The sequence below is a fragment of the Sardina pilchardus genome, chromosome 12 (genome assembly GCF_963854185.1).
Source record: "Sardina pilchardus chromosome 12, fSarPil1.1, whole genome shotgun sequence".
In the NCBI taxonomy this organism is placed as follows: domain Eukaryota; kingdom Metazoa; phylum Chordata; class Actinopteri; order Clupeiformes; family Clupeidae; genus Sardina; species Sardina pilchardus.
Genome location: NC_085005.1, coordinates 20402385 through 20420182, shown reverse-complemented (window position 1 = coordinate 20420182; position 17798 = coordinate 20402385). Strand labels below are relative to the sequence as shown.

General features: G+C 42.3%; 1 long non-coding RNA gene across 1 annotated transcript; it reads left to right on the top strand.

The window, feature by feature from the left end:
- The first annotated feature begins 10063 nt into the window (after positions 1-10063).
- LOC134097724 (uncharacterized) lies at positions 10064-11681 on the top strand. Its single transcript, XR_009940940.1, has 3 exons — positions 10064-10124; positions 10522-10653; positions 11539-11681. It is a non-coding gene; the product is annotated as an uncharacterized LOC134097724 (long non-coding RNA).
- Positions 11682-17798: the final 6117 nt, after the last annotated feature.

Here is a 17798-nt window from a genome sequence, read left to right as displayed (position 1 = left end):
TCTCCCTCTTTCTCTCCTGGATTCTCTCTATCTTGCTCGCTCCCTCTCGCTCCTCCTGTCTTCCTCCCATAGTGTCATGAGGGATATGACACGGCAGCTTCACCCACGGTGGCGTCTCTGCAACCACAGCCTAACAGGCTGGAGGAGTATGACAAGATCGCTGCTACACCCCACAGTGTGTGTGTGTGTTTGTGTGTGTGTGTGTGTGTGAGAGAGAGAGAGATAGAGAGAGAGAGAGAGAGAGAGAGTGTGTGTGTGTGTGTGTGTGTGTGTATGTGAGTGTGTGTGAGAAAGAAAGAGAGAGAGAAAGAGAGAGCATGTGTGTGTGTGTGTGTGTGTGTGTGTTAGAGTTTTGACTGTATGACTCAGTAGACAGAAAAAGTGCTGACAGAACATCAGAACCTCTTGTGCTGTGTACCCAGAGTGTGCCACCTAGTGTTAGAGCTAGAGAGAGAGAGCTGCACCACACACGCACGCACGCACGCACGCACGCACCCACACACACGCACAGACACAAACACACGCACGCAAGCACGCACGCACGCACGCACGTACAAACACACACACACACACATACATAAACACACACACACACACACGCAGAGACACAAACACACGCACAAACACACACACACGTAAACACACACACGTGCACACACACACACACAGACACACACACACACACTACTACTACTATGAAATGTACCAACCAACCTGAAATGTATCTTCTTTTCTACTATGCACATACAAAACAAAGTCTACGTTACACGTGTAGGTGTATGTGTACCTTTGTATCTTTTTTTCAAAAGATAGATAGATACTTCATTGATCCCCAAGGAAATAGATATAGAAACTGCTTACTCTCTCTCTCTCTTCTTCCTACTGTACACACACACACACACACACACACACACACACACACACACACAGTTAGTTAGATAGATATCCACACATCACTTCATGTTCCTCAGCTAAGAATGTGGGCACAACACCTCACATGTAACTCACCAGCTGGGTGCTGAGGGAACGAGATCTGTGTGAAGTGTCATGCACACCTCATTGAAGTCACCTGGGGTGCCCCACAGGAGCTCCCTGGCACACTTCCATATCTGGATACGCTGGGTCAACCCCTGAACGTGCGTGTGTTCAGATGTTGGTACCTTTTTCCGTTTGATCTCTGGGCTGCTGTTGTATGTGTGATATGTATTAGAGTGTGTTTGTTTGTATGAAGATGTGTCTTTATTTATTGCGTGTGTTTGTTGGTAGAATTTTGTGTGTGTACACATGGTACAGTATGCTAAAGCTTGGCTGTGTACATTGACATGTATTCTTATGTTACGGTACTGTATAAATAAAATACATGGAATTGTGTGTGTGTGTGTGTGTGTGTGTGTGTGTGTGTGTGTGTATGTGAATGTGTGTGATTGTGTGTTTGGTGGGTGTGTGTGTGTATGTGAATGTGTGTGATTGTGTGTTTGGTGTGTGTGTGTGTGTGTGTGTGTGTGTGTGTGTGTGTGTGTGTGTGTGTGTGTGTGTGTGTGTGTGTGTGTGCGAGCCTCTCTCCCCATCCCTGCACAGCGAGGGGCTCCATGGCAGGTGAGTCACAGCTCCTGCTCTGGCCCTGTGCCTATATGATCAGTCATCCCACAGAGCTGCCTCCCCTACAGCCTACAGGCACCACTGCAGTCACGACACTGAGAGAGAGAGAGAGAGAGAGAGAGAGAGAGAGAGAGAGAGAGAGAGAGAGGTAAAAAGTATGGGGGGAGTAAAGCGTTTCTTCTCTGGTAACATACATGAAGAAGAAAGAGACAGACAAAGAAGGAGAGAGAACATGGAGAAGGAAGAAGAATGAGAAGGAGAAGAAGAAGAAGAAGAAGAAGAGGAGGAGGAGGAAGAAGAGATCCACAAGAGGGGCCCCTGGAATCTCCAAGATTATCTTATTTATTTGTTGATATATTAACTGAGCTAATACTAATGTACGGTGAAAATTCATAAGAATAGACTCTTCAGAAGTATACTTACTTATCTGTTTTCAATACATATTCCCCCTGCTGTACACATGTACAAACACACTCACACACACACACACGCACGCGCACGCACACACACACGCCCACACGCACACGCACACGCCCACACACACACACACATGCACACGCCCACACACACACACACACACACACACACACACACACACACATACACACACACACACACACCATTCCCAGTCCCAGTTGAATTCTTTTAAAGCCCTGATGAAGGCCACTGCAGGCCGAAACATGTTGGCAATTTGTTCTACTATGAACTAGCTCAGATTAAATGAAAAGCTTTTTAATGAAGATGAAGAGTGCCTTGGATTTCTTCAAAACATCTCACCATTCTCAGTCTCTTTCCCATTCATCTGTCACCCCAACGCATCAGCAGCTCTCCCCCCAACACACACACACACACACACACACCATTCCCAGTCTCTTTACCATTCATCTGTCACCCCAAAGCATCAGCAGCTCTCCCCCCAACACACACACACACACACACCCGACAACCCACAGAGACACAGATATCAGAAGCAGACCTAGACCATGCACACACACACAGACACACACACACACACCTAACAGCGGTGACATTCTCCTGTCCCTGTTCTCTCTCTCTCACCAAAGTCAGCAGCGGCCATGCTCGCGTCACTCCTCCCTGCTCTCCCTCCGCTCGACTTCCTCTCCTCTCCTGCCACTTCCTCTCCTCTCCTCCTCTTCTCTGTCTCTCACTTGCTTCATGGCGCCAATCCTACCTGCTATACCGGGCTAGACTTCCTCCCCTCTTCTCTCATCTCCTCTCTTCTCTTCTCATCTCCTCTCCTCCGTCTCTCACCTGCGGTATATCGTGCTGTTCGCTCCTCGCCCTCAACTTCACACCTCTGTGCAGGGAGATGACAGGATGTGTGGCTTCTGAATAGAAAGAGCTTATATTCCTCTGTCGCTCCCATGGGGGGTAACTGCGTCATTAATGTCTAGGGCAAAAAATAGCCGAATGACTTGTGATTAACCTTGACAGTCTGTGGGTCCTAATTTAATTGACAGGCAAAGTGTAAAGTCAAACGTGTCACACGCATGGAGCGAGCATTCTTCTCATTACTGGGCATGCATACTGAATATGTGAATATTAGACTTAGACTTTGCGGATTACTTTATTATGGCCTTGTATGATAATGGCATATGTCTCGTGTATGTTGTGTGCCTATGAAATATCTGTGCATATTGTGCGTACCTGTAAAGTTGTATACATCACAGGTGTTTTACACGTGTGTGTACAGTATGTGTGTGTGAGTGTGTGTGTGTTGTTACAATCCAGGCTCATGTGGGCCGTAAACAAGAATGGGATGAACACCATATGAAATTTCAATGTGTGTGTGTGTGTGTGTGTGTGTGTGTGTGTGTGTGTGTGTGTGTGTGTATGTGTGCATGTGCCTGTATATCTTTTCTTAGCTGCTTTCAGGAGTAAGTCTGCATGTTCTGCGGATATGAAGCGGTTGGGCCGTATCCGTATGTGAGCAACATAACTGGACAATTAGAGCTCCAAACTTAGGTGGCTCTTACACTACTCCCCTCCTAGTATGTTGGACGGACATTATGTAAATGAGCTTGTGTCTGAACAAAGCAAAGAACATGTGGAGATTCTGTTCACATGCGTGTTCAACCACACAGTGATTCTGTTCATGTGCGTCTGTGTCGTCACACATAATGGGCGCATAATGTCCGCATGTAAGCATCACATCTGAATCACCTGAAGGGTCGGACATCCGTTTGACAAAGATCCGCATATAGCGTGGAAGTCTAAAAACAGCTAAATGTACTGTAATCTATTGCTGCTCTTCCAGTCATCATTCTGCTGAAATTTGACATTTCCTCTTTGGTCTCTCAGTTCTTTTGCAACACCCTCCCTCTTGCCATCTCTCTCTCTCTCTGTCTGTCACACACACACACACGCACACACACACAAGGCTGTTTCCTCTGTCCCCATGGCAGAAGGCTTCCGTGTGTTGCATAGCACATCTGTCATGAAGCATTGTCAAGTGCTGATGCTGTGTGTGTGTGTGTGTGTGTGTGTGCATGTGTCTGTCAAAAAGAACGCAAATGAGGGTGTGTGAGTTTCTGAGAACACATAAGAGACAAAGAGAGCAAGAGACAGTCTGTGAATGTGTGTGTGTGTGTGTGTGTGTTGATATCAGTTGATCTCATGTGTCCTCTATCAACTCCAATTACCCCACCATCACACTCACACACAAATCCCAGCATCCCCTAAGTCTGCATTTGAGAACACCAGGCTTGTGCACAATTCCGAATTTTTGAATTTGCCTCCATTCAATTCATGAGTTGGAATTTGAATTGAATTGGCCCCACCCCACAGGAAGTTGAATTTGAATTGGAATTGGAATGACAGGAAGTGGAATTCAATTCATGGCAATTCAAAACAAATTGACATGTCACATAACAGGAAGAATGTGTTGAATCTCACATACATTCAGTTCAGGGAAAATTACTTTGGAAATGTAATTGATTACTGTTTTCAATTATAAATTGTGTGTTTGTTGAGATCATATCTGACATTTTGTGAAACTTAATTGTTAAACACTGCAAAAAAGGGTGTCTAAAAACAAGATAAAAACACTAAATCTGAGGTAAAAGCTACTCAAAACAAGTGAATTTTTTTGTCCATGCAGCAAGATAATTTCACTTGACAAGATTTTGTGAATTAAGATAAATAAAAAAAAATCTAGCAGTAAGCATGTCTACAGAGGTATTTGGAAACTTAACATAAGCTGAAATTGCTGTTTTTAAGATGACTTAAATATATTTTTTACATCCCCAAAATAAGTAAAATATACTTAATATAAGCATAAAATGCTGGTTGTAAAATGAGGTTACTTAAATTTAAACACCCTCAGATTATATTCCTTTTTTTTGGAAGAATATTTTCTGGACTTTTTGCCTTTATTCAGATAGGACAATGGTGATAGACAGGAAGTGGGTAGGTGAGTGAAAGAGTTGGGGAGAGATTCGGATATGACCGCAGGTGAGATTCGAACCGGGTCCCCGTGGGTAGTTGGACGAATACAAGGTACTAATGCTGTAACCTGTTGCGCCACAGTACCACAGCTTGTGACAAGTCTAGATGACGTATATTTAAAGTTGTTTCATAAGTTGTTATAAGCATAAACTGCTGTTTTAAGATGATATCTTAAATCTTAAATGTCATCTTAAATTAAGTCAAATTTTCTTGTCACTTAATCTTAAAACAAGCTTTATTTTGATGAGAATTTGAGGGAGAGATGTAAAAGATCTCATTTTAACAGTATTTACGTCATTTTAAGATTTCATGCCTATTTGAGACAAAAAAAAAGATGTGCTTGATTTAAGATAGTGTAATGTTGATCACTTACGTAAAGTAAGAAATTCACGCTCCAAACTATATAAATGATCTAACACTTCTAATGTACTTTTTTTATCTTGATAAGAATCAAATAATTTGCAGCGTACCCTTATATTATATATATGAATTGATTTGAATTTCATTGAATTTCAATTCTACTTCCCTTAATTCAAATTCGAATTGTAATTCTGCATCCTGTTTTTGACCTCAATTCAAATTCAATTCAAACTCAAGAATTGAATTGGAATTTAGGAGTCATTCTCAATTCAATTCTGAATTTTGCACAAGCCTGGAGAACACACACCATCTCCACAAGAGCCCATTTAAAATGTTCAAAACCACACACGCACGCACGCGCGCACACACACACACACACACACACGCACGCACACACACACACACACACACACACACACACACACACACACACACACACACACACACACACACACACACACACACACACACACACACACACACACACACATACACACACACACACACTACTTTAGGGACAGAGGCTGCAACCAACCTGAAATTGATTATTTTCTACTATACACATACAAACACAGTCTTGATGAATAACAATAACAGTTTGTCTGTTTGTACATTAATAGCAGAACATAGAATTTCATGGAATTTCAGGAATATGTGAGAAAGACAAACGTCATCAGCTGTAAAACATGACATTTAGTTGGACGCCTTTTGCCTGCTATTATGACAGCCTCATCCAAGACCTTTTGCTAACCCACCGGAAGCCCCACCATGGCAGTACATTTCTGGCATCATGCAATAGGGTAAAATTTGGGCAAATCACACACAATGCCTTCAAACAAAAACATACCTTGGTGTCTACATTACAGTATGTATGTGTGTGTGTGTGTGTGTGTGTGTGTGTGTGTGTGTGTGTGTGTGTGTGTGTGTGTGTGTGTGTGAGTGTGTGTGTGTGTGTGTGTGTGTGTTATTTCTGTGTCATATGAGATACATTGTGGGCACCTGGGTGGTGAAAGCCTGTAGTACCGTAACGTACGCGCACACCAGTGCCATGGCGACGACATCACCGTGGGAGCCGGCACAATGGAATCTGTGTCAGGACACAGAGCTTTTATGTGGTGAGAGAAAGAGAGGGGTGATGTCACTCATGGAAGTTATTCCCAGCTGTGTGCCCTCAGCGGTATAGTCCCTAGTGGTGGGGTTGTTCTGTGTGTGTGTGTGTGTGTGTGTGTGTGTGTGTGTGTGTGTGTGTGTGTGTGTGTGTGTGTGTGTGTGTGTGTGTGTGTGTGTGTGTGTGTGTGTGTGTGTGTGTGTGTGTGTGTGTGTGTGTGTGTGTGTGTGTGTGTGTGTGTGTGTGTGTGTGTGTGTGTGTGTGTTGGGGTGTGGAGTCTTCTCATGGAAGGGATCTCTGCAGAGCACACCTGTTTCTAAATTAGAGGGGGTGGAATTGGTGGGGTGTAGCTCACTCCTTCCAACTTCCTGTTTGGTTACCGTGGGAGACCGTGGCTGTGTTGTTGATGGGCACCCGCCCCCTCCCATCCCCACCAGTCCCAGTGCTTATCATTGTGTTCCCAGCATCCCTGGTGCTTGGCTCGCTGATGTCACAGGGGAAGAAGTGAGTCACACTGCCTTTGTGTGTGTTTGTGTACATCTGTTGTGAATATGTGTGTGTGTGTGTGTGTGTGTGTGTACTGTATGTTGTGAATCTACAGTGTGTGTGTGTGTATGTGATATTGAAGGAACACATGTTTACTGAAACTAAACACAACCAAACCACTTAACCAGTGAATGTGTGTGTGTGTGTGTCTTTCTGTCAGAGTGTGTGTGTGTGTGTGTGTGTGTGTGTGTCTGTCTGTCTGTCTGCATGAGTACATATGTGGGTTTGCATCATAATGCCTGGTTCGCATAAAGCCTAATCCCATCAAGTTATCTCCAGCAATTACTGTGCGGTATTGCTTTTATACGGTGCTATTCTTTATCGTCCTGAACATGTCTACAGTACAGCGAGTCTATACAAGGACCAAACGTCTCGTGGTGACAATGTAATTAATAATGATAATAATGATAAAGAATACTAATTTGTTAATAATTTTGCAGACTTAACTCTACAGTATGTTCCTGGAAAACCAGGCCCTCAAAACCCATTTTGCCCCACACGTGCACACCGACCTCAGCTGACTGGTTGATGCTCTTGGGTGGTGCTGTCTTGTTGCAGCAGTGTGGACACCACCAGTCAAGTGAACCTTGAAATGGCGGAACAAGGTTTTTGTCCTGAAAATTAATTAGGGTTTTGGGTTAAATAGGAGGCCACCCAGGAGACACTTGGGGTCCTTAGGAATGCACCCCTGCTGTTTTCTTATTTGTATGCTGTTTTAAACATGTGTGAAACACTGTCGTTGAAACATTGCCCCCTGGGGCTTCTGAGGAGATCATGTACAGTACTGACCCTTGGGTAGGATTCATAACAGTCAGCGTGTCTATTTTGTTAAAAGCCTTGCACATGTACTCATTTTCTATTTAAAGATTATGAATGCATGAGCATGTGTGCATGAATATATGTATGTGTAGTAGGCTTTTGTCTTGGGATTTGGTTTATGCGTGGGCCTCGCTTGTGCATATAGGTAGGCATACAGCACTGTGTGTGTGTGTGTGTGTGTGTGTGTGTGTGTGGGAGAAGAGAAATTGTTCACATTTGGTGTGGGAGTGTACATGCATGTACAACCACAGTGTGAGAGATGTATGAGTGTGTGTGTGTGTGTGTGTGTGTGTGTGTGTGTGTGTGTGTGTGTGTGTGTGTGTGTGTGTAGGGGAAAATCAAAAAAGGAAGGGGGATGATGAAGAGACCACTATAGACAGAAAGAGACAGAGGGAGGGAGGGAAAGAGACAGAGGGAGGGAGGGAGAGAGAGAGAGAGAGAGAGAGAGACAGAGAAAGAGAGGCAGCTCATCAGTGGCTCTTTCTCAGAACTACGCTTGAGTACGTGCAGATCCACAGCTCCACTGTTGAGAGGGACATCTTCCTTTGAAGAATCAGGCGCTGGTGAGGGGGATGCGGTGGTGGAGTGGGATTTGGAGGGGGTGGGTGGCTGTGGTGAGGGGAGTGGATTCGGAGCATTTACACATATGTTGTGATGGCACCAGGGGAATATCAAAGAAGGAAGAGATGGAGAATAGACAGGGGAAGTGAACAACTGAAATAGTTCAGTATCACAGTAACATAAGACATGGTGGTAGAGGGGCTAGTACTGAGAAGAAAGGAGGGAAAAGGGGAGAGGAGAGGAGAGGTGGAGGCTGAAGAGGAGAGAAGAGGGGGAAAGGAGAGGTCTTGACAACACTATACAGCAATGAAAAGTCTTATGACGGCCATATAGGCCGACATTTTTTAGCACTATACAGCAAACGATCACAAGGTCACAAGGGTAGTTGGTTGACAACGTTTGGCATCATCAAAGGCTGGTGGTCATGACTAAAGCAAATGATGAAATGTTTCTACTGCAATGCCATCTTGACCCTTTCACAACCTTATCCCTTATTTCACCATGTCCTAGGCCTTCTTGATTAAAGAGGAACTATGCAGGATTGGCGATTTCATCTCTGGTTTCGGTTTCGTTTTTCGTTTTCGCTCGTTTTATGCTTGCATATTTCTCTGCAGAGCTTCCCCGACAGCTTTAGCGTGTATATTTATACATATACGTATAGGCTATATATAAATATATAAATTGCAAGCGTGGTTCTTCTTGTTCCTAACGCATCTCTGACTTCCAGATGTAAACAAGGAGCGATCGTCTACTGCTTGCAAGGTTGCAATAGTGGATAGGGACACTGGGGGCGGGAGGAAATATTACTGTTTTCGATGAAACTGGTCAGTCAAGCAAAACAACGATTTCTGAGCGATTTTATGACTATGAAAAAGTTGCATAGGGTCTCTTTAAGACAGGCTTGTCCACCACTGTCCTCTCCAAGTGCTTGGTCCAATGTATGCAGCATTGATGTGTGATGACTTGGGGATAGGCAGGACACAGGGATGAGAGGACTCATCACCATCATGTCTGGACTGATGTGTTGACTGATGTTTAATTAAAAGTCTTGACGCCTCTTGAAAAATCTTGATCATCTGCCTAACTCTTGACCATTCACATAAAAGATATGTGGCGAGACAAAACTATTGCAGAGAGAAGTTTCAACAGATAAGAGCTTTATTCAGAGAAGCACAGAAAGAACAACAGAACTGCACAACATCTGACTGTTGACTAGCTAGCTTAGCTGTTAGTCTTTGCTGGCTGACTAGCTAGCTAGCTAGTTGATCTGACTACAATGAATAATGTAATAAAGGCATTGCTATGGGAACGGTATAGGGCCATTGCGAGATGATGCTGGCCTTCTCTCTTTCTCAATCACCTGTCTGTGTTGTCTAAGCCTATTTCATTATAAATCTTCCACAGAGCTGATGACTTCATTCCTCATTTCTTCTTTCTTGTTCTATTGTTGCGTTAATCTTCATTAACTAACTAGTATTCACAGTGTGTGTTACATCAGCCTGGGATTTCAAAACTTTATTGCGATCCTTCCTCAGAATTAACTAATCAAAATTTTCCATAACAGTGTCACCATGGTTTCATGGTGTCCCCAACGCTTTAAAAGGAGAAAACCTGTGAGATCAACCTCACTCTGCTTTGAGGAAGCCTTTGACAACACTCGAAGGTAAACAAAAGCTATATTAGTTGTATTCATATTCATGTACGCACAGCTGTATACAGGGTCTAGGAAACTATTTGCCCAGAAAATGTTTAACGTAATTTCAGGTCAATTTACCTGCTCACATGGTCATTAGTTAACATTTACAAACAATGTACTCCATACCCTTATGAAAATGTTTATGTTCTTTGAAATTCATTGTTTGTCTAACAACATTTCTACATGGATAACAATGGCTTTCTGTGTTGTGTGACTCGTGTCATTTATTTCTTAAAGAAATGATGTCAACAATAATTTTCATTAGGTTCCTCAATTGTATGATAGACATACACAGGCCTATCGACATTCATATGTTTGGTATAAAAAAGATTGGAGCAGCACAATCAATGTTTTCCTCTTTCAGAGTCACAAGGAAATGAGAATGGCATTTTTGGTCCATTGGCAGTCATGGAGGAGTTTGGGAGTCGTGTCAGTGATATTGGCAATGGTGTTCGGGGTTATGTCAGAGCCGGTGGAGAGGGGAAGCCCTGCTCATGTAAGCTATTGTTGGAACGAGCTAACAAGTGCTATAAGAGACGGGATGTCCCTCAGAAGTGGACATCCCAGGTCGAGAAAGTAAAAGTCATGCATTATATTACTTTTACATCTACACTGAACGGTGGTATCATCTACCTGGCTGCTAGTTAGGATGAGCTGTTTTACTAAATGGTTGGATTAAATATTTGGCAGGACATTTAGGCTACTTTCTGAACCCAGGATGTCCACCTCTGGTGTCCCTCTCTAACTTCAAGAAGTTCCTTGAAGACCCAGCTCTTCTCCTAACATACCCAACACACTTAACATGCCTTTACCATGCATTTAGTTTCTTCTACTTCCTTCTCCTACTACTATTTCATTTAATTACTCTCATCTAGTTTGTAAAATTAATATTTTGGGTAACCGTAATATCACCTTTGCAATATTAGCCCTCACTGTAAATCGTTTTGGATAAAAGCGTCAGCTAAGTAGAAAGAAAAAAAAAAGTAAATGTGAATTGTAAGTTTACCTTAAAGGAACATGGCAGGATTTTGGGGAACTTAGCTTACATGTACAGTATTCGTATTCTCCCCACAGCTTTGTTTATTTTGCTTGCACCCTGATGATTGCTTATTATTGATATAGTCATTGTGTGTATACCCCTATGATAAATGACACCTGTATCAACATTTATCTTTACTTTACTCTTTTTATTTATAATGTATGCTATTTATTTATACTTTACTTTATTAATGTGTTAAAACATATTCTTCCCTGAGCCTTAGTGCAGTGCAACCATAATATTAAGCAATTCTTAAATTCTTGAATATTATTTGACTCCACAGATATGTACATTTTATTTATTGTCTCACTGTTTCTTCGTTTCTTTTCTATTTTTGACTAGCTCCAAGGAAAATGGGTGAACGACCTTGGTTCTGAAATGACCATAGACTCCATAGAAGGTGCTACAATCAAAGGTCGATATAAAACTATTGTCGGAACAGGGGAGATAAAGTATGTTCCTTTGATTGGGTTTGTAAACCCCACAAACGATAACAGTCCCACTTTCGTGTTTGGCATCCAATGGAAAGACATACAGAAAAGTATGTAATTTGTCCATGATCTGGTTTTCACACTGTTTTGTGAAATAGACAGAATATCTGTAAATCTATCTGCAACTCAATCTGGCCATCCATCTGTCTACTTACCTCTCTCAGGTTCATGCACAGGGTTTGTTGGTCAGTATTTTAATACTCGTGGAGAGGAGGAACTCAGGACCAACTGGCTGTTACGTCGTGAAAGTGACAGACAGAGCGACTGGCAAGCCACTCTGTAAGACTTGTTTCATTGTTAATTATTACTATGTGGTCAGTAAAACAAGTACTCTGCCTTGATGTATGGTATTTATTTTCTTGTTATGTTTTGTATTTTGCAGGGTTGGGGTAAATATCTTCAAACGAGCCCCAAAATATTGGTGAGAGGCCATTCTCTAACATGCCAGGGATACAGTAGATCAAAGAAGTCGATCTATACCTTTGTATCAATCACTATGATCTGTTGCTGTCTCTGCCTTTAATTCTGCAATAAACTTTTCAGATGTATGGCTAACGTTTGTTTCTGTCTTTATTTACAACACTCTTGTTTGTGGTTTTTTTTATCACTTGTTACTTTAGTGTTTACTATGTGCACTTTTTTGTTTAAATAAAACATAATGACAACAGAACATAAAGAAATATGTTGTTTGGCTTGGTTCTCACTCCTCATTCCTTGTCTCTTCTTATAGCATTTTGTAGATAAATTAAACACTCTTCAAGATGTTAGACTGAGAACAAGAAGACCATTAAAGAATACATATAATGGTAAACAATGTTCACTCATGAGAACATGCAGTGTTTCAATGTTTTAATGGCAACAGGGGCTGGCTCTTGGGAGGGTTGAGCCCACCCAAGTATTGTCTTTCTCACCCAAACGAAGACAAGATTTAATGGACAGAGCTTATACTGGAGAAAAGCGATGTACAATCTGTGCAGTGCACAGCTTCAAACCCAGCTCCAAGATGTGCATAATGACATTGAGCAACGGACTGAAATCAGTAACCGTGTTTAGGCTTAACTTTAGGCCCTAATTAATGCCTATATACTGTAAGTCTACATGTAGCTCAGCCATTCAAACGTTCCATATCTTGATGACCATATATACCTCTAAGAAGAGATGTGTCAAAATTACACATTGTGTGTGAGCTCAGGGACAAATTTCGTGTAGCACAAACAACAACAAAAACAAGCAAACAAATTAAACAAAAAGGTACATCCATAAATCCATAGTGAAGTTATCCCTGAATCGGATACAGCGTATCCTATCTAATGCCGGTCCTACACAAGGCCTCATGGCTTCATTAAAATATCAACATCCAACTATCCAAGGCAGCTTTTAGATATTCAACCACTGGCCCATAGTGTAGAAGCTGAGACCTCCCAGTGTAGGCTCCCATATAGCAAGAAGCTGGTCTGAGGGCAGATCTGGCATTCTGCCCATGCATCCTCAATTTTGATGAAAAAATGTTATGTTATGGTGTTAACATTCTGGCAATATAAAAAATATAAAACAGCGCTGATCAAATGCTATAGGAGCAGAGGGGCAAGAAGAGAGAGGTGAAAGAAAAGTGTGTAATTTCTCAGAAATAATGACCAATCTCTGCATCTGCTTTCTGCAATTGGTATTTTGCAACTCTGGTCTTCTACAACTTTCACATTCGATAAACAATGGCTCAAGAGTGTGATGGTGCAAGTCAAACCAGTATTTTCCTGGCAATTCTCTGTAACCAATGTTCCTACTGTATGTTGTAAGTCTCTTTGGTTAAAAAGCGTCAGCCAAATGTAATGTAATGTAATGTACTGTAAAGGTTTTGAATTTTAAAAAGATGACAAAGGAGGTTGACAAATGAAATCTGACATGTAACCTGATTTGCTTGATTTATATTGTCAAACATATACAGTATTCTGACCAATCTGTATGCTGCATTTTTACTGGCAAACATATTGTATATATTTTGCTTGCTATGAATGCACTTTGTTGCTTTGCACCACCAAAAAGTATTCTTGATATGATACTTTTCATTAGAAGTGAAATCGATTATACTCATTCTTCACACTGGATTACTGTGATCATATGTAATCCAGTTGGAAAACTGCACAAAAATAGAAAATGTATCTTAAGTGTAGCAAACAATAATCATGCTTATGAACAAGGGATGGAAATTTACCAAAGTCAATTTACCATCAAAGTGACTTTGAAACTAGCCTGCCTTTTTCATACTCACGATTAGATACAGTATTTTATGATATACTATGGGGCAAAGTATAGTATTATCATGTACTGTAGTATAGCAACAATACATAGCAAAGCTTTTTTTACAGCATAGTGTAGTAAATATTTAAGAAATACACCAGTATTCATTCTTTTGGTGTATTGATATTGATCCATATAATTTCCTTTCAAAGACCAGTAGGCCAGAAAAAAGTGTTTAATCATTGCCATTTCATACACACAAACACACACACACAAATCCTCAGAGCCCTCTCTGTCTGTCTGAACCTGAATGAATGAGAGTGAGGCACACACACACACACACACACACACACACACACACAAATCCTCAGAGCCCTCTCTGTCTGTCTGAACCTGAATGAATGAGAGTGAGAGACACACACACACACACACACACACACACACACACACACACACATCCTCAGAGCCCTCTCTGTCTGTCTGAACCTGAATGAATGAGAGTGAGAGACACACACACACACACACACACACACACATCCTCAGAGCCCTCTCTGTCTGTCTGAACCTGAATGAATGAGAGTGAGACACACACACACACACACACACACACACACAAATCCTCAGAGCCCTCTCCGTCTGTCTGAACCTGACTGAAGTGTGAGTGAGAGACGGAATGGCATTGAGGAAAGAGAGAGAAAGGGAGAGAAAGAGAGAGAAAGGGAGAGAAAGGGAGTGGTGAAAGGGAGAGAAAGAGAGAAAGGGAGTGGCGAAAGGGAGCAGTAGCAGGTGTTTGTGCTCACCCCTGGCCTCCCCCTGCTGGGCTCTGCCTGTGTGGATTCCCCTGCATAAAAGAGCAGCTGCCACTGCACTCCACTTCATCATCGGCATCTACCCCCCCCCCTCTCTCTCGGCCCTGTCTGACCTGCCCCAGACTCCCCCCAACTCTCGCCCCAACTCTCGCCGCGTCGGGGCAGTTTGGGTGGGTGAGGTCAGCCAGGGAGGAGCCTGGAGGTGATGGTGCCAGGCCCCAACTCTCCACCCAGCCACCCCTCACACAGACACAGACAGACACAAACACGCACGCACGCACGCACGCACACACACACACACACGTTGTCATACAAACAAGCCTTGAGTTGGTGGTGCAAAATAAGTAGACAAACAACAGGTCGTGAGTGTCTTGCTTGAGGCTTTAGGAGACTAGACATCACCTAATCTAAACATAATCTTGAAAAACATCTTTTTACAATATCGAAGCAATGTCAGTTTTTCAGCGCTGTCCATCCTGAATCTATTCAGTAATCCTTAAAGTCTGTATTTTTTCAGCCATCAACACCATTACAGCAGTACAGCCTTTACAAAAGAAATCAGAATATCTCAGTAAGGTTTTTCTGTCTAAATGCAGACAATTAGCCTGAAACTTTCAGATTCACTCTAGTGCATTCCCCAAGTCAATATGCTCTGCTGCCCAACCCCTGCCTCTTTCCCTCCAGCTGCCCTTTTAGTGTTCAACCAGAAACACCATCCCCACCAACACACATACATTACACACTGTACACACACACACACACACACACACACACACACACACACACACACACACATACACACCACTTCAGCAGCACCTTTGCTACACTCTTCAAACAAATGTGTTGGAAGCAACACAAACTGTGTTGTTCCTATCTGGACACAAAGATGTGTTCAAAATAACACAAGTTGTGTTGCTTCCAAAGCAAGTTGTGTTGTTCTCAACACATGCACTTTAAGAGTGTATGTTCCAAGGCTGATTGGTGATGCCGGTGGGAGAGCTACAGACTGTTACTTCACTGCTCAGTGACACAGCCAATCACTGCTGGTTGGAAAGTCGTTAGACAACGTGGTGGAAATGGGGTTCACTCAATCCGAATTTACCCTGCCCCCTAAAATTTGAGATTGGGAAATTAATTCTGGTGTAATTTCCATTGGGAAGTCTCTATGCCCGAATAAGAGGTGTTCGGGCCCATTCAGGTATATCAAACTGTTAGGGGGGCTTTATACGATCATGGATGGATGAGCATCACTGCCTAGTCATTCACCTCACCTGAGCACGCTTGAGTCGATTTTGATTACAACAGGAGGCTGTCACTAGAGCAGCGAAACGAAAGCTTTTCTTATTGCATCTGTTGCACGGGATATTGACAGACCAATAACTTAAAAAATGAGAAAACAACAATTAAGGCAGAGGTGGAAAAGTTCAGCTTCAGAAAGTAAAAATCCAACCATGTATTGGTTCTTCCTGTGCATTTACAGTATCACAGGTGATCTCACTAATTAGCTGCTCTACCTAGCTGGAGAGTTGCGCTAATTAGAATCAGCTGTTTTAAATGAACGGTTGGCACAGATATGTGGTAGGACTTTTACTTTCTGAAGCTGGACTTTTCCACCTCTGCAATAGCCTAGGTGCACAAAAGGCTCTTCCTGTACACTCATTTATTTCCGGTGGAAATTAAACTGTTGTAACGGCATCTTCTGTTATATTATGCTCGTTAAATCTTCCACTCTGACACTGAATATCTTGTTCAACTAATAATAACAATTTCAACACATATAAGTCTTTCTTTGTCGTAACGTGCTGATTCCCAGGTGCAGCATCCAACCGGGTCCGTGTAGACACTAATTGCATTACCAATAGCGGCAGGCTCAAACACACCTGGCTCCATCGGAAACACACGAGCGTACAGAGAGCCTTTCCTGCACATAGTCTATTAAGTCATTGTTTTTGGATGTACAGGATTCACATATTTCACTGCTCGATTAGTTGCAGAGGTTGTTTCACTGTATCGGTTGAAACACGCGCCAGGCAAATGAAGGATAGCATGGAGGGTAATCCTTATGGTAGTAATCTTAAATTAACATATTTCTTTCTATTTCCTCGTGTGGTGCTGTGTGTGAAGATTATATTTTTAACTTCAAATGCTTTGCGCTCACTGAAGTTTCTTTTGAAATTAGTTTACATGTTTTTTCACCCGTCCCCCCAGTTATCCCCCATCCCACTCCCTTCTCCCTCGTCTGATTGATATGAACTTCACGACTAAAAAAATCACGACTTAAAAAAAAAGAACTAAAAACACCAAGACTAGCAAAGGCCTCTATATGGTGTCACAATAATGCACTAGCAAAGGTTCCCTGTACCCTTAAAGAATCATTCCATTTTGGGGGGGGAATTGTCTTATTTGCTAATCCAGAGTATGCAACTAACACTGTTAGCCTTTCTTAGCGCAATCCACTAGAAGAGGATTGTAGCAATTAGCCTATAGCTAGCCAGGATCAGACTCATAGACTGCCTGACTTTAGTTTCACTTTCTCTACCCTTGTGCAACATGGCCAGTCTTGATGGACAATCTGGGTTCTTTCAGTGTAATTGATTTTGATTTGGTGATATTTTCATGTGTTCTCAAAAGAGATGTGATTCAGAGTAGAGAGCACAATTTGTTGATGAACATGAAGCTCAATATTGTTGTGAAGTCAAAATCTGAAAAGGCTTCTATTTTATGTTTGCAAGAGGCTACTGTATCCCAAATGATGGTCTTCAGAGGGGCAGACCTCTTTTTTATGCTTTGCTGAAAAGAGTCATTCATACACTGTAGTATTCATAATCAATGGCAAGACTGCATCAAAGATCTTCAATTGTCTTAAGTCAAGTCTCAGCGTCTCTACTGGCTTTTACAAACTTCTGAGGTCCTATTACCTTTTCTTTGATCCAGCAGGAAATGCCTGGGTAGGTTTTTGTCTCTGATCTCAGCGTGACACAAACCCGACGACTATCACTCAGCCCGATCAAGACGAGATTAAATCGGGCCCGAAATCAGCACTCTAGTGACTCACAGACCTGATACG